A 26,058-nucleotide genomic window follows, 5' to 3' on the forward strand; every position below is an offset into this window, starting at 1 on the left:
AAAAGAGTTAATAAATAACATTTCCCACATGTCTACTTTACATCAGCACAATTTTGGAACCCAAATTTTTTTTTGTTAGGGAGCTATAAGGGTTAAAAGTTGACCAGCGATTTCTCATTTTTCCAACAAAATTTACAAAAACATTTTTTTTAGGGACCACATCATATTTGAAGTCACTTTGAGGGGTCTTTATGACAGAAAATACCCAAAGGTGACACCGTTCTAAAAACTGCACCCCTCAAGGTGCTCAAAACCACATTCAACAACTTTATTAACCCTTCAGGTGCTTCACAGGAATTTTTGGAATGTGGAAGAAAAAAAATTAACATTTAACTTTTTTCACAAAAATGTTACTTTAGACCCATTTTTTTTTTTATTTTCGCAGGGGTAACAGGAAAAAATGGACCCCAAAATTTTTTGTGCAATTTCTCTTGAGCACGCTGATACCCCATATGTGAGGGAAAACCACTGTTTGGGCGCACTGCAGGGTTCGGAAGGGAAGGAGCGCCATTAGACTTTTTGAATGTAAAATTTGTTTGAATAATTAGCAGACGCCATGTTGCGTTTGGAGAGCTCCTGATGTGCCTAAACAGTGGAAACCTCCCACAAGTAACACCATTTTGGAAACTAGACCCCTTAATTTTGCATTATCATAAGGGTAATAGGATAAATTGCACCATGAAATTTGTTGTGCAATTTCTTCTGAACACGCTGATACCCCATATGTGGAGGCAAACCACTGTTTGGGCGCACTGCAGGGTTCGGAAGGGAAGGAGCGCCATTTGACTTTTTGAATGTAAAATTTGTTTGAATAATTAGCGGACGCCATGTTGCATTTGGGGAGCCCCTGATGTGCCTAAACAGTGGAAACCCCCCACAAGTGACACCATTTTGGAAACTAGACCCCTTAGGGAACTTATCTAGATGTGTGGTGAGTACCTTGAACCCCAAGGTGCTTCACAGAAGTTTATAATAATGAGCTGTAAAAATAAAATTTTCACATTTTTCCCACAAAAACGTTTTTCATCCCTTAAATTTGCATTATCATAAGGGTAATAGGATAAATTGCACCATGAAATTTGTTGTGCAATTTCTCCTGAGTACGCTGATACCCCATATGTGGTGGAAAACCACTGCTTTAGTGTACGGCAGGGTTCGGAAGAGAAAGGAGCGCTATGTTGGCTGGGAGAGGTTGCAGACACCATGTCACATTTGAAGAGTCGCTGACATGCCGAAACAGCAGAAACCCCCACAAGTGACCCCATTCTGTAAACTACAGTCATGGCCAAAAGTTTTGAGAATGACACCAAAATTCTATTTTCACATGATCTGCTGGCCTCTGGTTTTTATTAGTGTTTGTCTGGTGTTTATATCACATACAGAAATATAATTGCAATCATATTATGAGTACCAATAGGTTATATTGACAGTTAGAATGAGTTAATGCAGCAAGTCAATATTTGCACTGTTGCCCCTTCTTCTTCAAGACCTCTGTAATTCTCCCTGGCATGCTCTCAATCAACTTTTGGACCACATCCTGACTGATAGCAGTCCATTCTTGCATAATCAATGCTTGCATTTTGCCAGAATTTGTTGGTTTTTGTTTGTCCACCCGTCTCTTGATGATTGACTACAAGTTATCAATGGGATTAAGATTTGGGGAGTTTCCAGGCCATGGACCCAAAATCTCTAGGTTTTGTTCCATGAGCCATTTAGTTATCACCTTTGCTTTATGGCAAGGTGCTCCATCATGTTGGAAAAGGCATTGTTGGGCACCAAACTGCTATTGGACGGTTGGGAGAAGTTGCTCTTGGAGGACTTTCTGGTACCATTCTTTATTCATGGCTGTGTTTTTAGGCAAGACTGTGAGTGAGCCGATACCCTTGGCTGAGAAGCAACCCCACACATGAATGGTTTCAGGATGCTTTACAGTTGGCATGAGACAAGACTGGTGGTAGCTCTCACCTCTTCTTCTCCGAATAAGCTGTTTTCCAGATGTCCCAAACAATCGAAAAGGGGATTCATCAGAGAAAATGACTTTGCCCCAGTCCTCAGCAGTCCACTCCCTGTACCTTTTGCAGAATATCAGTCGGTCCCTGATGTTTTTTCTGGCGAGAAGTGGCTTCTTTGCTGCCCTCCTTGAAACCAGCCCTTGCTCAAAGAGTCTCCGCCTCACAGTGCGTGCAGAAGCGCTCACACCAGCCTGCTGCCATTCCTGAGCAAGCTCGGCACTGCTGGTAGTCCGATCCCGCAGCTGAAACAGTTTTAAGATACGGTCCTGGCGCTTGCTGGTCTTTCTTGGGCGCCCTGGAGCCTTTTTGACAACAATGGAAGCTCTCTCCTTGAAGTTCTTGATGATGCGATAGATTGTTGACTGAGGTGCAATCTTTGTAGCTGCGATACTCTTCCCTGTTAGGTCATTTTTGTGCAGTGCAATGATGGCTGCACGTGTTTCTTTAGAGATAACCATGGTTAACTGAAGAGAAACAATGATACCAAGAACCAGCCTCCTTTTAAAGTGTCCAGTGATGTCATTCTTACTTAATCATGACTGATTGATCGCCAGCCCTGTCCTCATCAACACCCACACCTGTGTTAATGGATCAATCACTAAAACGATGTTAGCTGCTCCTTTTAAGGCAGGACTGCAATGATGTTGAAATGTGTTTTGGGGGTTAAAGTTCATTTTCTGGGCAAATATTGACTTTGCAAGTACAGTAATTGCTGTTAAGCTGATCACTCTTTGACATTCAGAGTATATGCAAATTGCCATTACAAAAAATGAAGCAGTAAACTTTGGAAAAATTACTATTTGTCTCATTCTCAATACTTTTGGCCATGACTGTACACCTCTCAAGGAATTCATCTAGGGAAGTAGTGAGTATTTTTTAATTTTTAAATTTATACCATTGGGCAGTGAAAAAAGCATAATTATATTTTTACCACAAAAAAATGTTTTACCCTCAGATTTTACATTTTCACACAGGGCAATGGGTAAAAATGGTGCCGAAATGTGTCACGCAATTTCTTCTAAAAGTGGCAATACCCCATATGTGGCTGTATCGTACCGCTCAGCCATAAGGCGAGATCTGGAGGGGACGGAGCACTATTTGACAATTGGAGAACAAATTATTGTAGAATAGGTATTTGGATTTGGGAGCACAAAATTTTCTGAATTTCTTTTGGGGGGCAAGGGCCATTTCGCTTTTCCAGAGCCTTTCTGCTACCAGTAACTTGGAAGTCCCTTATATTTTTAACAGATGACGGACCTGAGTGGGGACTAGCTTTTTTTGAGGACTGAGTTGAAGCTTTTATTGGGAACATTTTACGTAACATTTATCCGGCGCTCTAGGCTGAGCACTTACATTGGGGTTTACATCTAAATTTCCAAGTGATGTAATTCAGATGAAACCCCTGCAGGATCCATTCACTATAATGAGGCAGCAGAGTTACTCTGGACACCGTCTGGCCTCTGTTTAGCGGTGTTCTTTTTTTCAGAAGTGCACAAAACTGTGGCTAACCGCACTTTTATGCACGCCTAAAACAAATGACACCGTGGGATCACAAGCCACACGGCATCCACAGTGGTCTATATCTGCCTCATTACAGGGAATCTTCCGTCATGGGTTCCGTCTGAATCACGTATTTCAGAGATTTACACGGAAACTCTGGTGTAAGTGCTCAGCGCAGAGCGCAGGATAAATGTGAGCAGAGCCTTACTGCGATCTATGGGAGACATAATAAACAAATCAGTAGCAGGTGAAGAATTGGTTTTATTTATTTTTTACGCCGTTCGTCGCGCGGTATAAGTGATGAGATTACTTTATTCTTCGGGTCGGTGCGATTACAGAGTTACCAGATTTATATCGGGTTTTTATGACTGACAGCTGTCACACACTAAGAGACGCTTTTTTTTGCAAAATCTAGTTTTTGCATCGCCATATTTTGAGAGCTATAATTTTTCCATATTTCGGCCGACAGTCATGTGACGGCTTGTTTTTTGCGGGACGAGTTGACATTTTTATGGGTACCATTTTTGGGTACGTGACATTTTTTGATCGCTTTCTATTCAGTTTTTTGGGAGGTAAAATTAACAAAAACCAACAATTCAGGAATAGTTTTTTGAGTTTTTTTTTATGCCGTTCTGCGTGTGGTAAAAGTGATCAGGCAGCGTTATTCTTCGGGTCAGTACGTTTACAGCGATACTACACTTACTGTATATTTTTTTTATGTTTTGGCGCTTTTACACAATAAAACAATTTTATAGAAAAAATATTATTTTTGCATTGCTTTATTCTGAGCGCTATAACTTTTTTATTTTTCGGCTGATGGAGCTGTATGGCGGCTTTTTTTTGAGGCACAAGATGACGTTTTCAGCGGTACCATTTTTATTTACATTTTGCTTTTTGATCGCATTTTTTTCCACTTTTTGTTTGGCGATATGATGAAAAAGCATATTTTTTTGCTCCGTTCTTTATTTTTATTACGGTGTGCACAGAAGGAGTTAATTAGTGTGACAGTTTTATAGATCGGGCTGTTTCGGACACGGCGATACCAAATATGTGTACTTTTTTTGGTTTTGCATAAATATAAGGATTTATTGGTTTAATATTTTATTTATTTATTTTTATTTATTTTGTGATTTTTTTTAACAGTTTAAAAACATTCTTTTTTACTTTTTTTTTACATTTTTACTTAGACCCTGTATGGGACATTAATTTTTATTTTTCTGATCACTGATCTCATGTAATGTAATAGACATGTATTACATTACATGAGATCTTTGCTGACTGTTTCACAGTCAGTGTGTCCTGCCACCATATATGGCAGATCTGGAGGCGGTCATGTGACCTCCAGCTGCCATAGCAACGCCAGGTCCTGGAAGGTATCTGGGGTCGTTGGAGAGGTAAGTAAGACGACCCCCTCTCCTCTGTCTATCTTCTATATGCCGCGATCACTATAGATCGCGGCATATAGAACATAGCAAAGGGTTAACATCATTGGGACCTGATCCAATCAGGTCCCGATGATGTCTCCTGTCAGAGCTAACGCTCTGCACCGGAATCGCAGCGCTTGCAGGACCACCCACCGTTTTTAAACGTCGGCGCTGCACAGAGCCCAGCAAGCGCCGACGTTTATCCACAGTGGGCCCTCGCGAAGCGGTTAAAATACTTGAAGAGGCCATGTTGCCTTATGCTGAAGCGGTTATGCACTTGAAATGGGTGTTTCAAAAAGACAATCACCCTAAGCACACCAGTAAAATGGCAAAATCTTAGTTCCAGTCCAACAAAATTGAGGTTATAGAGTGGCCAGCACAACCCCCGGAATTTAATCCGATAGAAGACTTGTGGGGTGACATCTAAAATGCCGTTTCTGAGGCATAGAAATCAAATGCCAAAAAATTGTGGGATGTAGTCAAAGCATCCTTGGCTGGAAAAACAGGTGACAGAAGTTGGTTGACTCTATGCAACATAGATGTGAAGCAGTTCTAAAAAACTGTGGCTATACAACTAAATATTAGGTTAGTGATTCACAGGAATGCTAAGTCCTCAAAAAAAAAAGAGTACATATTGTGAGTTTGTAAAGACAAATGCAGACACTGCTGTTTTTTTGAACAGCCCAAAGTTCATTTTTTTGTTATTTTCTGTAAAGTAGTTAAAAATTATACACATTTCTCTTCATGTTTTGAATTAGAAAACAGTGTGTAATGTTCCCAATGCATGGGAATAAAAACTAGTATAAAGATTTTGTGCTTAACTCATGTTTTTGAACACACTGCTATTATACTGAACACTACTGTACCATTTAATGAATTCGGAGCCTCTTTTGTGAGGTGTGCGCCTCCATGCATTGCGTCAAAATGCACATTTCTGGCTTATAAAATGCCGTCACATTGGATGAATTTGACAGACTGATGTGGCAGAGCCGATTAAAACGGATGTGAAAATGCCAAAAGTTGCTAAATTGAGACTTTTCAAAAATTTTACACAAGTTTTCTGGCACTTCTTTGGGCATCTTTTTTATTACTGTTTTCCGGACTTTAAAAAAGCCATTAAGCAACGAGGAAAATGTTAGAGGATTTTGAAACAAAAACACTCAAGAAGACCCCCATACATTTTCCAGATGTTTTTTTTTTTTTTTTTTTTAAACTTCCCGTTGAGCATCTTCTAAGCAGAAAAAGACAGGAGAATGGTCAGGTCACTTCTTTTAACTGCCATTTTTGGAAACCTAAAGTGTTTAAAGGACACTCAAAAGCGAAAAGCAAGTGATTTTTACAAAGAAATTAATAGGAAAATTCTTTTTAGCGTATTCTATGCGCTTTTTCAGGAGTTTTTTTTGTTTTTGTTTTTTTTTTAGGAGCGGACATGCTTCAAAGTCAACAGTAAAAAACATCATGTAAACATACCCTATGTGTATAAAGCATCTTTTTCAGGAGGATACCGCCCAGAATCCGCCTGAAAAAAAGACTTTCATCAGATGAACATAATACACAGCAATATCACAACGACACTACTGTGCACACGTTCCATCTTAGGTCACTTCTTTTAACAACTTCATGATTCGGAAAACCTAAAGTGGTTAAAAAAAAGTGACATGCTCATGCTTCGGGCGGCTTCTGCTGGAAAACCGCCAGCTCTCTATACTTCACAGTATAGGGTAAAAGACGCCGGCGGCAATAACACTCAACCAGCTTTGCCTGAGAAAACTTGCCAGCTGCACCGGCATCTAAAAAACACTGTGTGCACATAGTCCAAGGCTGGACTCATGTAAAGGGTTTTTTTTATATTTTTAACTATTATAGCAGTTTTTAACATACATTAGTCACCAGATTTCACAACCTGGTGATGATGCTGTAATTAGTTTGCAAATCGACATCAGAATGGTTCTGTAATACTTTGACAGTTTTTCTGCCCGAAATTAAATTGAGATCTTTAACTTATAAAATTGTTCATATAAAAAATATGATTATGAAGCCATTCTAGCATGGATTTTGTAAGTAACTACACCGGCCTCGTCAGGCCTATGAGATCTATTTAAACATTTATGTAGTTTGTATTGTGAAATCTGGTGACACATCCAGATTAAGATCTCATTCAGGCGTCCGTTTTTCACGTACGTGTTCCATCTGTGGTTTTCACGGAAACACTGATGGTAAAAACTGACAGACGGACCTGACCGAACACTGATAAAACTCAGATACTAAACACTGATGACACTTGGACCATTTTTTTTTGCGTAAGTGAAAAAGACAGATGTCTGAATGAGGCCTAAATCAAAACCAGAAGTGAATAAAAAAAGCCGGAAGGAGACACGCAAGTCCTTCTCTCACATCGTTCCTATATTTTGAATACACTTCTGCCTTTGGCTCAAAAACCTGCATGAAAAACTGAACCAAAAACTAAGGAATCTTACAGAAAACCGCAGGGGGAATTCTTCAATACTGGCATTTTATATGGCAGTTTGGATCAAAATCTGCTGGAGTTGGGTGCGCTAAACTTAATAAGAGGTGTATTATAAAGGTCATGTAATATAATCTCACTGCACAAAAAAATGACAAAAAATGTAAAAAAAAAGCCTTTGAAAACACAAATGAATTTTTTTAATGAAAACTGATGTCTGTAAAATCAGCATAAAAATTATAAAAAAAAATAAAAATAAAGCCATATTTCTGATGGAGAAAAAGACAAAAAAATCACTTTGATGCTGACTTCACACAATATTTTTTAGAAAAACACAAAGACCAGACGTACACTGGGACAGATGTATGAAAACTGGTAAAAAGTAAGGGTTTTTTTGCAGCCCATATAAACCAACCACAAAGCATATCTAATGTTTAACTTTTTTATACCATTCTTCAAGTAAGTTTGTCTATGGGACTTGAAAAACACCACAAAATGACACTGAAGAAAAATGCGCTAAAAAAAAAGATATTTTGTGTAAATACCCTAAAGAGGCATAAAATGGCCAAAAAAAAGCATCTTTAATCTGCACAAAATTCAAACATTGCGCTCCATTTTGATGAATCTGGTGTAAAATCCACCAGTGCAAAAAAGAAAGGCAAGTGACTTAAATAAAATGAAAATGGTGAGCCGGGCCTATGTGTGTGGAAGCAACCTAAAATGCATTAAATTCGGTGTTTTCATGAAATGTAACAAGCATTTTCATGAAGTCTTAACCTGCCTAAAAAAATGCCCTAAAAACGTTCAAAATTTGAGTATAAAAATTTCTACGTAAAGCGACTTTCCGTGCATATATTCAGTCTTTAAATTGTCTTTTATCAGCTTGGGGTTTTCATAGATGCAAAGCAGTTAAAAGAAGTGACCTGATAATTCCTTAGGTGTCTTGGAAGACGTCACAAACTAAATAAAAAGAAGTTTATGTGGAGCCCAAAAAGACGGACGGAAGATGCCTGGTGTATTTTGAACCATTTTAATAAGGTTGCAGTGTTACCTGAAGCGTATTAAAAGGGGATGTGCACACAAAGCTTTTTTAGAACAGAAACTGTTAGGAAACGCTCAGAATCCTCCTCCTCAAAGATGCAAGGCTCCTTAAAAAAATTAGGAGGAGTTTCTACTCCAAAAACATAGCAAATATACTCAGTGCACACATACCCAAAGGGCACAAAGTAAAGGATGTGTTAGGTTAAATTCACACTAGGGGTGTCTGGTGAGATTTTGAAAAAAAAAAAACTTGCGAAAAACTCACTGTGGGAACTTAAACTTATGCAGAAAAAAAAAACTGCAAAAAAAATAATAATTAGAAAGTCACAATCCAACAAGATATTACATGAAAATCTAATAAAATGTAAACTGCTTTTTGTTATTCTCAGAATTTTTTTTGAAAGCTTGAAAAGCACAGCACAAATGTAATAAAAAAGGCAACAAACATTCTGAAAATTTTTGATGGTTTATAGAAGAGTTAAGAAAAAAAGAATTGTTCATGAAGGCCTAACAGTATGAAGAGCTAAGAAGGTACATGGAGTGACAACACGTAACAGAGACAAGGGGTCATTAACAAAGATTTCCCATCTTTAACATTTTTCGCCTCCTCGGCTCGCCCCATGTAAACATTATACAATCAGGAGCACAACTGTCGGCTTTCCACCATTGCTCCCAGTCTTCGACAGGCTGAAGCGGTGATGACACGACTACAGTGTATGTGACCACTACAGTCAATCACAGTGGTGGTGCTGATGTAGAGGAGATGAGTCGATGAACCCAATGATTGGCTGCAGCGTTGATGTGTGCTCTAATTACAATGTCACTGCTGCAGCTTGTATACCATCACCGGGAGCAACGACGGAGAGCAAATACTGGAGAAAACGAAAGTGAGTACTGTTGCTTTTATTATTCTTAAAAGGAGAAAATTAAGGCGTGAAAAAATATGTAGATTAAGGCTCAACATATGGAATATCAGGCTCATTTTACACACAGCGCTTTGCTGAAAAACTGATTTTTTTTCCCATTTTTATTAAAAATGCTACATCAAACCCAGACAATGGAATTTTAGTGGCACAATCATGTTGGCACAGCAGGTTCAGGTGCCCATCGATCCCCCACATGATGTGATCGCAGGGTGCCGATAGGCTGCGGTGGCAGTCACGGGTCCGCTGAAAGCCACAGATTAGGCTTCATTGGAGAACATCATTTTCACTATATACTGCAATACAGTAGTATTTTACAAGATATAGAATAAAGTCCCCTAAAACTCTTAAAAATAAAGCAAAAACTAAAAAGTATTTAAAAAAAATACATAAAAATTTGAATCATCCCTTACTTTTTTCCTAGTCCAAAAATAAAGAAATATAAACATATTTGGTATCCCAGCGTCCGTAAAAGTCTGATCTTTGAGAATCTAAAATTAATTAAGCAGTGGGGTAATAGCAATGAAGAAAAAAAAGCATCAAACCGGAATAAAAAGAGATCAAACGTCTTATGTACCTCAAAATGGTATCAATAAAACCGTCAGCTCTCCACTCAAAAAACAAGTCCTCGAACAGCACCATTGAAGGGGAAAAAAACGTTATAGGCAGAATTGTGGGGGTTTTTTTCCACTATTTTTTTTTACAATTATATGATAAAATAAATATAATTCAAGACTATAACCCGTCCAGTAAAATAAAAGACCTCACATGGCTATATTGACGGAAAAAAAAGAGTTCTGGCTATTAAATGAAGAAGAGGGAAAAAAGTAAGTGCAAAAAAAAGAAAAATTGCCTGTTCAAGAAGGGGTTAAGCAATTTTTCAAATCTGACAAGTATAATAGAAGTGCCCATGTGAAGAAGCACTAAGGCTATGTGCCCACAATCAGGCTATAGCAAAGCTTTGGACGCTGAGTATTTTCGCTGCGTCCGATCACACAGGTAAATCCGCATGTGTTCAGTGAACAATGCGGAGTCACCACATCCTATACATTCTATTGTGGACACAGTCTCCGCAACAGACATTGACATGCTGTGGCTCATAAAGCCGCGCTGCCGGTGAGTTAACGCAGCTAAATAGAAGCACAATGGCCATGGGATTTGGATGCAGCGCAGGTGAGATACGTCCAAAACACTGCTATTACGGATCGTGGGCACGTACCCTATGAGGCATTAGGCCACGCTCACACGTTCAGTATTTGGTGAGTTTTTTACCTCAGTATTTGTAAGCCAAAACCAGGAGTGGGTGATAAATACAGAAGTGGTGACGTGTTTCTATTATACTTTTTCTCTCCTGGTTTTGGATTACAAATACTGAGGTAAAATACTGACCAAATACTGAACATGTGAACGAGGCCTTACAGAGTTACTATAGAAGTACTACTTAGGTGATAAAGAGGGACCAGGGGCATACTGCACATAGAGGCAAATGGGCCTGTGAGACGAGGGGGAGCCTGGCGGTGCTCAGCACCTGCTTCTATCTCCACCCATCATCACAATTTCAGCAGCATCCAGGGATACTATCGAATAGAATGGCAGCTCATGGAGCCGAAGTCTCCCTGATCCACCCTCCAGCCAGTGCATGCAAGTCTGAGGCTCTGTGCACTGCAGCCACAATCACATTACAACATTGCACAGACCAGAGCAGCATGCCAGGGGAACGGGGCAAGGCTAGTAATGTTTATTTTATTTATTATTTTGTCAGTAGCTGTGGGGACCCTCATACTGAGTGGGGGGCTGGCTGTGGTATCATACTGAGTGGGGACCTTCATTGGAGATAATCATACGATGTAGGGTGTTGTGGTGACCATGATACTATGCAGGGTGGGGGGCTGTGGAGTACCATACTGAGGTAGGTGATTATACAGAGTGGGGTCTGTGGGAGCTTTATACTGAGGGGCCACTGTACTGTGTGTGCGCATGTGGGGGGGGGGGGGGGTTGTATGGATAACGATGCCGTGTCAGGGTATCACACTGAGTGATGACTGTGGGGGTCTTCATACTGAAAGGTGTGGGGGTATCATACTGTGTGCTGGGGGCATTTTTGCTAGCATCAAACTGTATAATGGCTATGACAGGGGTCTCGGTGATAACACTGAGGGGCCCCAATAGGGGTGTAAAATACATACAGCTCTGGCAAAAATTAAGAGACCACTGAACAGTTTTCTATTGGAAAGCATGGAAAGACTGGTGGAAAGCTGTGATTAAAAATCATGGTTATTCCACCAAATATTGATTTCTGAACTCTTCCCGAGTTAAAACATGAGTAATTTGAGGTCTGAAAGTACTGTTTATTTTTTAGTATTTTGACAATTTATCATTTGCTGCAAATAAATACAACATTTTTAGCTTTGAATTTCGGAGACATGTTGTCAGTAGTTTATAGACTAAAACAACAATGTACATTTTACTGAAAAATATAAAGAGAAAAATCAGAGAAAATGAAAGTGTTGCTGTGTGTGTGTATTAGGTGGTGGGCAACTACACCTTCTGCTGTGGACCCCATGCCTTTTAAGTCCGCCCCTGAGAGGGACTACAGGGGGCGTACTATTAGCACACTCCATGATTTCCACTCTAATAAATCCACAGATACTGCACATCCCATTATATAACAGACCAATATGACAGACTGCCATGTAATAGCCATACAGGACACCTGCCGTACACTGACACATACGCTCTGGTAATGAACAGACCACACTGGACACAGAAGAGCACAGACCTCCGCTCTGCACACACGGCGACCGCTCTCCACCTTCAGCCAACACCTCCTCTAGTCGTCTGCTGTCAAATCTGCCGGTTTCCCATAGCAACGGCAAATGACGCAATTCCGTCGCCCGTCGCGCAATTAGACCGTCAGGAGCTGGCGTTCCGCCATCTTGGTAGAGGCGGAAGTCATGTCAGGGAGGTAGCCTATCAGTATATGTATAGTGCGGCAGTGCTTACACGGAGCAGATTACTTGTATAATGGTGGATATTTGTACACAGGGGGAATGCTTGTAAATAAAGGAGACATTCTCCTCAGAAATGCCGCCTGCCGTGGGGTGCACTCAGGGTCCTGTGGTAATTGCGGGGCTGCTGTGACCGCAGTAATGAGCCCAGCGTTGTGTCCTGGTTGTGTCAGTACGAGCTGCCATAGTAAATGTGCCCCACTGCCAGAGCTGGAGGGGGCCTGTGTGTGGTTTTCATCAGTTATAGGTTTCTTAAAGGCACAGTAACAGGATAACGTTCCTTAAAATGCTTTTGTGAAAAAAGTGTTTTTTAGATGTTCTCCATTGACGAACATGGGGAAAACACCACAAACAGGGCGTTATATTCACCACAAAGCTGCATCTATCACAGCGGTGCTGTTACTGTGACTGGCGTTTAGCTGCATCTATCACAGCGGTGCTGTTACTGTGGCTGTGGCGTTTAGCTGCATCTATCACAGCGGTGCTGTTACTGTGACTGGCGTTTAGCTGCATCTATCACAGCGGTGCTGTTACTGTGACTGTGGCGTTTAGCTGCATCTATCACAGCGGTGCTGTTACTGTGACTGGCGTTTAGCTGCATCTATCACAGCGGTGCTGTTACTGTGACTGTGGCATTTAGCTGCATCTATCACAGCGGTGCTGTTACTGTGGCTGTGGCGTTTAGCTGCATCTATCACAGCGGTGCTGTTACTGTAGCTGTGGCGTTTAGCTGCATCTATCACAGCGGTGCTGTTACTGCGGCTGTGGCGTTTAGCTGCGTCTATCACAGCGGTGCTGTTACTGCGGCTGTGGCGTTTAGCTGCATCTATCACAGCGGTGCTGTTACTGTGACTGTGGCTTTTAGCTGCATCTATCACAGCGGTGCTGTTACTGTGGCTGTGGCGTTTAGCTGCATCTATCACAGCGGTGCTGTTACTGTGACTGTGGCGTTTAGCTGCATCTATCACAACGGTGCTGTTACTGTGACTGTGGCGTTTAGCTGCATCTATCACAGCGGTGCTGTTACTGTGACTGTGGCGTTTAGCTGCATCTATCACAGCGGTGCTGTTACTGTGACTTTGGCGTTTAGCTGCATCTATCACAGCGGTGCTGTTACTGTGACTGTGGCGTTTAGCTGCATCTATCACAGCGGTGCTGTTACTGTGGCTATGGCGTTTAGCTGCATCTATCACAGCGGTGCTGTTACTGTGGCTGTGGCGTTTAGCTGCATCTATCACAGCGGTGCTGTTGCTGTGGCGTTTAGCTGCGTCTATCACAGCGGTGCTGTTACTATGGCTGTGGCGTTTAGCTGCATCTATCACAGCGGTGCTGTTACTGTGACTGTGGCGTTTAGCTGCATCTATCACAGCGGTGCTGTTACTGTGGCTGTGGCGTTTAGCTGCATCTGTCACAGCGGTGCTGTTACTGTGGCTGTGGCGTTTAGCTGCATCTATCACAGCGGTGCTGTTACTGTGGCTGTGGCGTTTAGCTGCATCTATCACAGCGGTGCTGTTACTGTGGCTGTGGCGTTTAGCTGCATCTATCACAGCGGTGCTGTTACTGTGACTGTGGCGTTTAGCTGCATCTATCACAGCGGTGCTGTTACTGTGGCTGTGGCGTTTAGCTGCATCTATCACAGCGGTGCTGTTACTGTGACTGGCGTTTAGCTGCATCTATCACAGCGGTGCTGTGGCTGTGGCGTTTAGCTGCATCTATCACAGCGGTGCTGTTACTGTGGCTGTGGCGTTTAGCTGCATCTATCACAGCGGTGCTGTTACTGTGACTGTGGCGTTTAGCTGCATCTATCACAGCGGTGCTGTTACTGTGGCTGTGGCGTTTAGCTGCATCTATCACAGCGGTGCTGTTACTGTGGCTGTGGCGTTTAGCTGCATCTATCACAGCGGTGCTGTTACTGTAGCTGTGGCGTTTAGCTGTGTCTATCACAGCGGTGCTGTTACTGTGGCTGTGGCGTTTAGCTGCATCTATCACAGCGGTGCTGTTACTGTGACTGTGGCGTTTAGCTGCATCTATCACAGCGGTGCTGTTACTGTGGCTGTGGCGTTTAGCTGCATCTATCACAGCGGTGCTGTTACTGTGGCTGTGGCGTTTAGCTGCATCTATCACAGCGGTGCTGTTACTGTGGCTGTGGCGTTTAGCTGCATCTATCACAGCGGTGCTGTTACTGTGACTGTGGCGTTTAGATGCATCTATCACAGCGGTGCTGTTACTGTGGCTGTGGCGTTTAGCTGCATCTATCACAGCGGTGCTGTTACTGTGACTGGCGTTTAGCTGCATATATCACAGCGGTGCTGTTACTGTGGCTGTGGAGTTTAGCTGCATCTATCACAGCGGTGCTGTTACTGTGGCTGTGGCGTTTAGCTGCATCCATCACAGCGGTGCTGTTACTATGGCTGTGGCGTTTAGCTGCATCTATCACAGCGGTGCTGTTACTGTGACTGTGGCGTTTAGCTGCATCTATCACAGCGGTGCTGTTACTGTGGCTGTGGCGTTTAGCTGCATCTATCACAGCACTGCTGTTACTGTGGCTGTGGCGTTTAGCTGCATCTATCACAGCGGTGCTTTTACTGTGACTGGCGTTTAGCTGCATCTATCACAGCGGTGCTGTTACTGTGGCTGTGGCGTTTAGCTGCATCTATCACAGCGGTGCTGTTACTGTAGCTGTGGCGTATAGCTGCATCTATCACAGCGGTGCTGTTACTGTGGCTGTGGCATTTAGCTGCGTCTATCACAGCGGTGCTGTTACTGTGGCTGTGGCGTTTAGCTGCATCTATCACAGCGGTGCTGTTACTGTGACTGTGGCTTTTAGCTGCATCTATCACAGCGGTGCTGTTATTGTGGCTGTGGCGTTTAGCTGCATCTATCACAGCGGTGCTGTTACTGTGGCTGTGGCGTTTAGCTGCATCTATCACAGCGGTGCTGTCACTGTGGCTGTGGCGTTTAGCTGCATCTATCACAGCGGTGCTGTTACTGTGACTGTGGCGTTTAGCTGCATCTATCACAACGGTGCTGTTACTGTGACTGTGGCGTTTAGCTGCATCTATCACAGCGGTGCTGTTACTGTGGCTGTGGCGTTTAGCTGCATCTATCACAGCGGTGCTGTTACTGTGGCTGTGGCGTTTAGCTGCATCTATCACAGCGGTGCTGTTACTGTGGCTGTAGCGTTTAGCTGCATCTATCACAGCGGTGCTGTTACTGTGGCTGTGGCGTTTAGCTGCATCTATCACAGCGGTGCTGTTACTGTGACTGTGGCGTTTAGCTGCATCTATCACAGCGGTGCTGTAACTGTGCCTGTGGAGTTTAGCTGCATCTATCACAGCGGTGCTGTTACTGTGACTGGCGTTTAGCTGCATCTATCACAGCGGTGCTGTTACTGTGGCTGTGGCGTTTAGCTGCATCTATCACAGCGGTGCTGTTACTGTGACTGTGGCGTTTAGCTGCATCTATCACAGCGGTGTTGTTACTGTGGCTGTGGCGTTTAGCTGCATCTATCACAGCGGTGCTGTTACTGTGGCTGTGGCGTTTAGCTGCATCTATCACAGCGGTGCTGTTACTGTAGCTGTGGCGTTTAGCTGCGTCTATCACAGCGGCGCTGTTACTGTGGCTGTGGCGTTTAGCTGCGTCTATCACAGCGGTGCTGTTACTGTGACTGTGGCGTTTAGCTGCATCTATCACAGCGGTGCTGTTACTGTGGCTGTGGCGTTTATCTGCATCTATCACAGCGGTGCTGTTACTGTGGCTGTGGCGTTTAGCTGCATCTATCACAGCGGTGCTGTTACTGTGGCTGTGGCGTTTAGCTGCATCTATCACAGCGGTGCTGTTACTGTGACTGTGGCGTTTAGCTGCATCTATCACAGCGGTGCTGTTACTGTGGCTGTGGCGTTTAGCTGCATCTATCACAGCGGTGCTGTTACTGTGACTGGCGTTTAGCTGCATCTTTCACAGCGGTGCTGTTACTGTGGCTGTAGCGTTTAGCTGCATCTATCACAGCGGTGCTGTTACTGTGGCTGTGGCGTTTAGCTGCATCTATCACAGCGATGCATTTACTATGGCTGTGGCGTTTAGCTGCATCTATCACAGCGGTGCTGTTACTGTGACTGTGGCGTTTAGCTGCATCTATCACAGTGGTGCTGTTACTGTGGCTGTGGCGTTTAGCTGCATCTATCACAGCGGTGCTGTTACTGTGGCTGTGGCGTTTAGCTGCATCTATCACAGCGGTGCTTTTACTGTGACTGGCGTTTAGCTGCATCTATCACAGCGGTGCTGTTACTGTGGCTGTGGCGTTTAGCTGCATCTATCACAGCGGTGCTGTTGCTGTGGCTGTGGCGTTTAGCTGCATCTATCACAGCGGTGCTGTTACTGTGACTGGCGTTTAGCTGCATCTATCACAGCGGTGCTGTTACTGTGACTGGCGTTTAGCTGCATCTATCACAGCCGTGCTGTTACTGAGACTGTGGCATTTAGCTGCATCTATCACAGTGGTGCTGTTACTGTGACTGGCGTTTAGCTGCATCTATCACAGCGGTGCTGTTACTGTGGCTGTGGCGTTTAGCTGCATCTATCACAGCGGTGCTGTTACTGTGACTGGCGTTTAGCTGCATCTATCACAGCGGTGCTGTTACTGTGACTGTGGCGTTTAGCTGCATCTATCACAGCGGTGCTGTTACTGTGACTGGCGTTTAGCTGCATCTATCACAGCGGTGCTGTTACTGTGACTGTGGCATTTAGCTGCATCTATCACAGCGGTGCTGTTACTGTGGCTGTGGCGTTTAGCTGCATCTATCACAGCGGTGCTGTTACTGTAGCTGTGGCGTTTAGCTGCATCTATCACAGCGGTGCTGTTACTTCGGCTGTGGCGTTTAGCTGCGTCTATCACAGCGGTGCTGTTACTGCGGCTGTGTCGTTTAGCTGCATCTATCACAGCGGTGCTGTTACTGTGACTGTGGCTTTTAGCTGCATCTATCACAGCGGTGCTGTTACTGTGGCTGTGGCGTTTAGCTGCATCTATCACAGCGGTGCTGTTACTGTGACTGTGGCGTTTAGCTGCATCTATCACAACGGTGCTGTTACTGTGACTGTGGCGTTTAGCTGCATCTATCACAGCGGTGCTGTTACTGTGACTGTGGCGTTTAGCTGCATCTATCACAGCGGTGCTGTTACTGTGACTGTGGCGTTTAGCTGCATCTATCACAGCGGTGCTGTTGCTGTGGCGTTTAGCTGCGTCTATCACAGCGGTGCTGTTACTATGGCTGTGGCGTTTAGCTGCATCTATCACAGCGGTGCTGTTACTGTGACTGTGGCGTTTAGCTGCATCTATCACAGCGGTGCTGTTACTGTGGCTGTGGCGTTTAGCTGCATCTGTCACAGCGGTGCTGTTACTGTGGCTGTGGCGTTTAGCTGCATCTATCACAGCGGTGCTGTTACTGTGGCTGTGGCGTTTAGCTGCATCTATCACAGTGGTGCTGTTACTGTGGCTGTGGCGTTTAGCTGCATCTGTCACAGCGGTGCTGTTACTGTGACTGTGGCGTTTAGCTGCATCTATCACAGCGGTGCTGTTACTGTGGCTGTGGCGTTTAGCTGCATCTATCACAGCGGTGCTCTTACTGTGGCTGTGGCGTTTAGCTGCATCCATCACAGCGGTGCTGTTACTATGGCTGTGGCGTTTAGCTGCATCTATCACAGCGGTGCTGTTACTGTGACTGTGGCGTTTAGCTGCATCTATCACAGCGGTGCTGTTACTGTGGCTGTGGCGTTTAGCTGCATCTATCACAGCACTGCTGTTACTGTGGCTGTGGCGTTTAGCTGCATCTATCACAGCGGTGCTTTTACTGTGACTGGCGTTTAGCTGCATCTATCACAGCGGTGCTGTTACTGTGGCTGTGGCGTTTAGCTGCATCTATCACAGCGGTGCTGTTACTGTAGCTGTGGCGTATAGCTGCATCTATCACAGCGGTGCTGTTACTGTGGCTGTGGCATTTAGCTGCGTCTATCACAGCGGTGCTGTTACTGTGGCTGTGGCGTTTAGCTGCATCTATCACAGCGGTGCTGTTACTGTGGCTATGGCGTTTAGCTGCATCTATCACAGCGGTGCTGTTACTGTGGCTGTGGCGTTTAGCTGCATCTATCACAGCGGTGCTGTTGCTGTGGCGTTTAGCTGCGTCTATCACAGCGGTGCTGTTACTATGGCTGTGGCGTTTAGCTGCATCTATCACAGCGGTGCTGTTACTGTGACTGTGGCGTTTAGCTGCATCTATCACAGCGGTGCTGTTACTGTGGCTGTGGCGTTTAGCTGCATCTGTCACAGCGGTGCTGTTACTGTGGCTGTGGCGTTTAGCTGCATCTATCACAGCGGTGCTGTTACTGTGGCTGTGGCGTTTAGCTGCATCTATCACAGTGGTGCTGTTACTGTGGCTGTGGCGTTTAGCTGCGTCTATCACAGCGGTGCTGTTACTATGGCTGTGGCGTTTAGCTGCATCTATCACAGCGGTGCTGTTACTGTGGCTGTGGCGTTTAGCTGCATCTATCACAGCGGTGCTGTTACTGTGACTGGCGTTTAGCTGCATCTATCACAGCGGTGCTGTGGCTGTGGCGTTTAGCTGCATCTATCACAGCGGTGCTGTTACTGTGGCTGTGGCGTTTAGCTGCATCTATCACAGCGGTGCTGTTACTGTGACTGTGGCGTTTAGCTGCATCTATCACAGCGGTGCTGTTACTGTGGCTGTGGCGTTTAGCTGCATCTATCACAGCGGTGCTGTTACTGTGGCTGTGGCGTTTAGCTGCATCTATCACAGCGGTGCTGTTACTGTAGCTGTGGCGTTTAGCTGCGTCTATCACAGCGGTGCTGTTACTGTGGCTGTGGCGTTTAGCTGCATCTATCACAGCGGTGCTGTTACTGTGACTGTGGCGTTTAGCTGCATCTATCACAGCGGTGCTGTTACTGTGGCTGTGGCGTTTAGCTGCATCTATCACAGCGGTGCTGTTACTGTGGCTGTGGCGTTTAGCTGCATCTATCACAGCGGTGCTGTTACTGTGGCTGTGGCGTTTAGCTGCATCTATCACAGCGGTGCTGTTACTGTGACTGTGGCGTTTAGATGCATCTATCACAGCGGTGCTGTTACTGTGGCTGTGGCGTTTAGCTGCATCTATCACAGCGGTGCTGTTACTGTGACTGGCGTTTAGCTGCATCTATCACAGCGGTGCTGTTACTGTGGCTGTGGAGTTTAGCTGCATCTATCACAGCGGTGCTCTTACTGTGGCTGTGGCGTTTAGCTGCATCCATCACAGCGGTGCTGTTACTATGGCTGTGGCGTTTAGCTGCATCTATCACAGCGGTGCTGTTACTGTGACTGTGGCGTTTAGCTGCATCTATCACAGCGGTGCTGTTACTGTGGCTGTGGCGTTTAGCTGCATCTATCACAGCACTGCTGTTACTGTGGCTGTGGCGTTTAGCTGCATCTATCACAGCGGTGCTTTTACTGTGACTGGCGTTTAGCTGCATCTATCACAGCGGTGCTGTTACTGTGGCTGTGGCGTTTAGCTGCATCTATCACAGCGGTGCTGTTACTGTAGCTGTGGCGTATAGCTGCATCTATCACAGCGGTGCTGTTACTGTGGCTGTGGCATTTAGCTGCGTCTATCACAGCGGTGCTGTTACTGTGGCTGTGGCGTTTAGCTGCATCTATCACAGCGGTGCTGTTACTGTGACTGTGGCTTTTAGCTGCATCTATCACAGCGGTGCTGTTATTGTGGCTGTGGCGTTTAGCTGCATCTATCACAGCGGTGCTGTTACTGTGGCTGTGGCGTTTAGCTGCATCTATCACAGCGGTGCTGTCACTGTGGCTGTGGCGTTTAGCTGCATCTATCACAGCGGTGCTGTTACTGTGACTGTGGCGTTTAGCTGCATCTATCACAACGGTGCTGTTACTGTGACTGTGGCGTTTAGCTGCATCTATCACAGCGGTGCTGTTACTGTGGCTGTGGCGTTTAGCTGCATCTATCACAGCGGTGCTGTTACTGTGGCTGTGGCGTTTAGCTGCATCTATCACAGCGGTGCTGTTACTGTGACTGTGGCGTTTAGCTGCATCTATCACAGCGGTGTTGTTACTGTGGCTGTGGCGTTTAGCTGCATCTATCACAGCGGTGCTGTTACTGTGGCTGTGGCGTTTAGCTGCATCTGTCACAGCGGTGCTGTTACTGTGGCTGTGGCGTTTAGCTGCATCTATCACAGCGGTGCTGTTACTGTGGCTGTGGCGTTTAGCTGCATCTATCACAGTGGTGCTGTTACTGTGGCTGTGGCGTTTAGCTGCATCTATCACAGCGGTGCTGTTACTGTGACTGTGGCGTTTAGCTGCATCTATCACAGCGGTGCTGTTACTGTGGCTGTGGCGTTTAGCTGCATCTATCACAGCGGTGCTGTTACTGTGACTGGCGTTTAGCTGCATCTATCACAGCGGTGCTGTGGCTGTGGCGTTTAGCTGCATCTATCACAGCGGTGCTGTTACTGTGGCTGTGGCGTTTAGCTGCATCTATCACAGCGGTGCTGTTACTGTGACTGTGGCGTTTAGCTGCATCTATCACAGCGGTGCTGTTACTGTGGCTGTGGCGTTTAGCTGCATCTATCACAGCGGTGCTGTTACTGTGGCTGTGGCGTTTAGCTGCATCTATCACAGCGGTGCTGTTACTGTAGCTGTGGCGTTTAGCTGCGTCTATCACAGCGGTGCTGTTACTGTGGCTGTGGCGTTTAGCTGCATCTATCACAGCGGTGCTGTTACTGTGACTGTGGCGTTTAGCTGCATCTATCACAGCGGTGCTGTTACTGTGGCTGTGGCGTTTAGCTGCATCTATCACAGCGGTGCTGTTACTGTGGCTGTGGCGTTTAGCTGCATCTATCACAGCGGTGCTGTTACTGTGGCTGTGGCGTTTAGCTGCATCTATCACAGCGGTGCTGTTACTGTGACTGTGGCGTTTAGATGCATCTATCACAGCGGTGCTGTTACTGTGGCTGTGGCGTTTAGCTGCATCTATCACAGCGGTGCTGTTACTGTGACTGGCGTTTAGCTGCATCTATCACAGCGGTGCTGTTACTGTGGCTGTGGAGTTTAGCTGCATCTATCACAGCGGTGCTCTTACTGTGGCTGTGGCGTTTAGCTGCATCCATCACAGCGGTGCTGTTACTATGGCTGTGGCGTTTAGCTGCATCTATCACAGCGGTGCTGTTACTGTGACTGTGGCGTTTAGCTGCATCTATCACAGCGGTGCTGTTACTGTGGCTGTGGCGTTTAGCTGCATCTATCACAGCACTGCTGTTACTGTGGCTGTGGCGTTTAGCTGCATCTATCACAGCGGTGCTTTTACTGTGACTGGCGTTTAGCTGCATCTATCACAGCGGTGCTGTTACTGTGGCTGTGGCGTTTAGCTGCATCTATCACAGCGGTGCTGTTACTGTAGCTGTGGCGTATAGCTGCATCTATCACAGCGGTGCTGTTACTGTGGCTGTGGCATTTAGCTGCGTCTATCACAGCGGTGCTGTTACTGTGGCTGTGGCGTTTAGCTGCATCTATCACAGCGGTGCTGTTACTGTGACTGTGGCTTTTAGCTGCATCTATCACAGCGGTGCTGTTATTGTGGCTGTGGCGTTTAGCTGCATCTATCACAGCGGTGCTGTTACTGTGGCTGTGGCGTTTAGCTGCATCTATCACAGCGGTGCTGTCACTGTGGCTGTGGCGTTTAGCTGCATCTATCACAGCGGTGCTGTTACTGTGACTGTGGCGTTTAGCTGCATCTATCACAACGGTGCTGTTACTGTGACTGTGGCGTTTAGCTGCATCTATCACAGCGGTGCTGTTACTGTGGCTGTGGCGTTTAGCTGCATCTATCACAGCGGTGCTGTTACTGTGGCTGTGGCGTTTAGCTGCATCTATCACAGCGGTGCTGTTACTGTGGCTGTGGCGTTTAGCTGCATCTATCACAGCGGTGCTGTTACTGTGGCTGTGGCGTTTAGCTGCATCTATCACAGCGGTGCTGTTACTGTGACTGTGGCGTTTAGCTGCATCTATCACAGCGGTGCTGTAACTGTGCCTGTGGAGTTTAGCTGCATCTATCACAGCGGTGCTGTTACTGTGACTGGCGTTTAGCTGCATCTATCACAGCGGTGCTGTTACTGTGGCTGTGGCGTTTAGCTGCATCTATCACAGCGGTGCTGTTACTGTGACTGTGGCGTTTAGCTGCATCTATCACAGCGGTGTTGTTACTGTGGCTGTGGCGTTTAGCTGCATCTATCACAGCGGTGCTGTTACTGTGGCTGTGGCGTTTAGCTGCATCTATCACAGCGGTGCTGTTACTGTAGCTGTGGCGTTTAGCTGCGTCTATCACAGCGGCGCTGTTACTGTGGCTGTGGCGTTTAGCTGCGTCTATCACAGCGGTGCTGTTACTGTGACTGTGGCGTTTAGCTGCATCTATCACAGCGGTGCTGTTACTGTGGCTGTGGCGTTTATCTGCATCTATCACAGCGGTGCTGTTACTGTGGCTGTGGCGTTTTGCTGCATCTATCACAGCGGTGCTGTTACTGTGGCTGTGGCGTTTAGCTGCATCTATCACAGCGGTGCTGTTACTGTGACTGTGGCGTTTAGCTGCATCTATCACAGCGGTGCTGTTACTGTGGCTGTGGCGTTTAGCTGCATCTATCACAGCGGTGCTGTTACTGTGACTGGCGTTTAGCTGCATCTTTCACAGCGGTGCTGTTACTGTGGCTGTAGCGTTTAGCTGCATCTATCACAGCGGTGCTGTTACTGTGGCTGTGGCGTTTAGCTGCATCTATCACAGCGATGCTGTTACTATGGCTGTGGCGTTTAGCTGCATCTATCACAGCGGTGCTGTTACTGTGACTGTGGCGTTTAGCTGCATCTATCACAGTGGTGCTGTTACTGTGGCTGTGGCGTTTAGCTGCATCTATCACAGCGGTGCTGTTACTGTGGCTGTGGCGTTTAGCTGCATCTATCACAGCGGTGCTTTTACTGTGACTGGCGTTTAGCTGCATCTATCACAGCGGTGCTGTTACTGTGGCTGTGGCGTTTAGCTGCATCTATCACAGCGGTGCTGTTGCTGTGGCTGTGGCGTTTAGCTGCATCTATCACAGCGGTGCTGTTACTGTGACTGGCGTTTAGCTGCATCTATCACAGCGGTGCTGTTACTGTGACTGGCGTTTAGCTGCATCTATCACAGCCGTGCTGTTACTGTGACTGTGGCTTTTAGCTGCATCTATCACAGCGGTGCTGTTATTGTGGCTGTGGCGTTTAGCTGCATCTATCACAGCGGTGCTGTTACTGTGGCTGTGGCGTTTAGCTGCATCTATCACAGCGGTGCTGTTACTGTGGCTGTGGCGTTTAGCTGCATCTATCACAGCGGTGCTGTTACTGTGACTGTGGCGTTTAGCTGCATCTATCACAACGGTGCTGTTACTGTGACTGTGGCGTTTAGCTGCATCTATCACAGCGGTGCTGTTACTGTGGCTGTGGCGTTTAGCTGCATCTATCACAGCGGTGCTGTTACTGTGGCTGTGGCGTTTAGCTGCATCTATCACAGCGGTGCTGTTACTGTGGCTGTGGCGTTTAGCTGCATCTATCACAGCGGTGCTGTTACTGTGGCTGTGGCGTTTAGCTGCATCTATCACAGCGGTGCTGTTACTGTGACTGGCGTTTAGCTGCATCTATCACAGCGGTGCTGTAACTGTGGCTGTGGCGTTTAGCTGCATCTATCACAGCGGTGCTGTTACTGTGACTGGCGTTTAGCTGCATCTATCACAGCGGTGCTGTTACTGTGGCTGTGGCGTTTAGCTGCATCTATCACAGCGGTGCTGTTACTGTGGCTGTGGCGTTTAGCTGCATCTATCACAGCGGTGCTGTTACTGTGACTGTGGCGTTTAGCTGCATCTATCACAGCGGTGTTGTTACTGTGGCTGTGGCATTTAGCTGCATCTATCACAGCGGTGCTGTTACTGTGGCTGTGGCGTTTAGCTGCATCTATCACAGCGGTGCTGTTACTGTGGCTGTGGCGTTTAGCTGCATCTATCACAGCGGTGCTGTTACTGTAGCTGTGGCGTTTAGCTGCGTCTATCACAGCGGTGCTGTTACTGTGGCTGTGGCGTTTAACTGCATCTATCACAGCGGTGTTGTTACTGTGACTGGCGTTTAGCTGCATCTATCACAGCGGTGCTGTTACTGTGGCTGTGGCGTTTAGCTGCATCTATCACAGCGATGCTGTTACTGTGGCTGTGGCGTTTAGCTGCATCTATCACAGCGGTGCTGTTACTATGGCTGTGGCGTTTAGCTGCATCTATCACAGCGGTGCTGTTACTGTGACTGTGGCGTTTAGCTGCATCTATCACAGCGGTGCTGTTACTGTGGCTGTGGCGTTTAACTGCATCTATCACAGCGGTGCTGTTACTGTGGCGTTTAGCTGCATCTATCACAGCGGTGCTGTTACTGTGACTGGCGTTTAGCTGCATCTATCACAGCGGTGCTGTTACTGTGGCTGTGGCGTTTAGCTGCATCTATCACAGCGGTGCTGTTACTGTGACTGGCGTTTAGCTGCATCTATCACAGCGGTGCTGTTACTGTGACTGTGGCGTTTAGCTGCATCTATCACAGCGGTGCTGTTACTGTGACTGGCGTTTAGCTGCATCTATCACAGCGGTGCTGTTACTGTGACTGTGGCATTTAGCTGCATCTATCACAGCGGTGCTGTTACTGTGGCTGTGGCGTTTAGCTGCATCTATCACAGCGGTGCTGTTACTGTAGCTGTGGCGTTTAGCTGCATCTATCACAGCGGTGCTGTTACTGCGGCTGTGGCGTTTAGCTGCGTCTATCACAGCGGTGCTGTTACTGCGGCTGTGGCGTTTAGCTGCATCTATCACAGCGGTGCTGTTACTGTGACTGTGGCTTTTAGCTGCATCTATCACAGCGGTGCTGTTACTGTGGCTGTGGCGTTTAGCTGCATCTATCACAGCGGTGCTGTTACTGTGACTGTGGCGTTTAGCTGCATCTATCACAACGGTGCTGTTACTGTGACTGTGGCGTTTAGCTGCATCTATCACAGCGGTGCTGTTACTGTGACTGTGGCGTTTAGCTGCATCTATCACAGCGGTGCTGTTACTGTGACTTTGGCGTTTAGCTGCATCTATCACAGCGGTGCTGTTACTGTGACTGTGGCGTTTAGCTGCATCTATCACAGCGGTGCTGTTACTGTGGCTATGGCGTTTAGCTGCATCTATCACAGCGGTGCTGTTACTGTGGCTGTGGCGTTTAGCTGCATCTATCACAGCGGTGCTGTTGCTGTGGCGTTTAGCTGCGTCTATCACAGCGGTGCTGTTACTATGGCTGTGGCGTTTAGCTGCATCTATCACAGCGGTGCTGTTACTGTGACTGTGGCGTTTAGCTGCATCTATCACAGCGGTGCTGTTACTGTGGCTGTGGCGTTTAGCTGCATCTGTCACAGCGGTGCTGTTACTGTGGCTGTGGCGTTTAGCTGCATCTATCACAGCGGTGCTGTTACTGTGGCTGTGGCGTTTAGCTGCATCTATCACAGTGGTGCTGTTACTGTGGCTGTGGCGTTTAGCTGCATCTATCACAGCGGTGCTGTTACTGTGACTGTGGCGTTTAGCTGCATCTATCA

General features: G+C 46.2%; 1 protein-coding gene across 1 annotated transcript in view; it reads right to left on the minus strand.

The window, feature by feature from the left end:
- FBXL15 (F-box and leucine rich repeat protein 15) overlaps positions 1 to 12,299 on the minus strand; it is a 38,664-nt gene extending 26,365 nt beyond the window's left edge. Inside the window, exon 1 of the mRNA XM_073681433.1 lies at positions 12,144 to 12,299. The gene's annotated coding sequence lies outside the window, so the exon portion shown is untranslated. The remainder of the gene's footprint in view (positions 1 to 12,143) is intronic.
- Positions 12,300 to 26,058: the final 13,759 nt, after the last annotated feature.

This window comes from Phyllobates terribilis, unplaced genomic scaffold (genome assembly GCF_046119375.1).
Source record: "Phyllobates terribilis strain yellow unplaced genomic scaffold, ASM4611937v1 Scaffold_5__5_contigs__length_657084704, whole genome shotgun sequence".
Lineage (NCBI taxonomy): Eukaryota > Metazoa > Chordata > Amphibia > Anura > Dendrobatidae > Phyllobates > Phyllobates terribilis.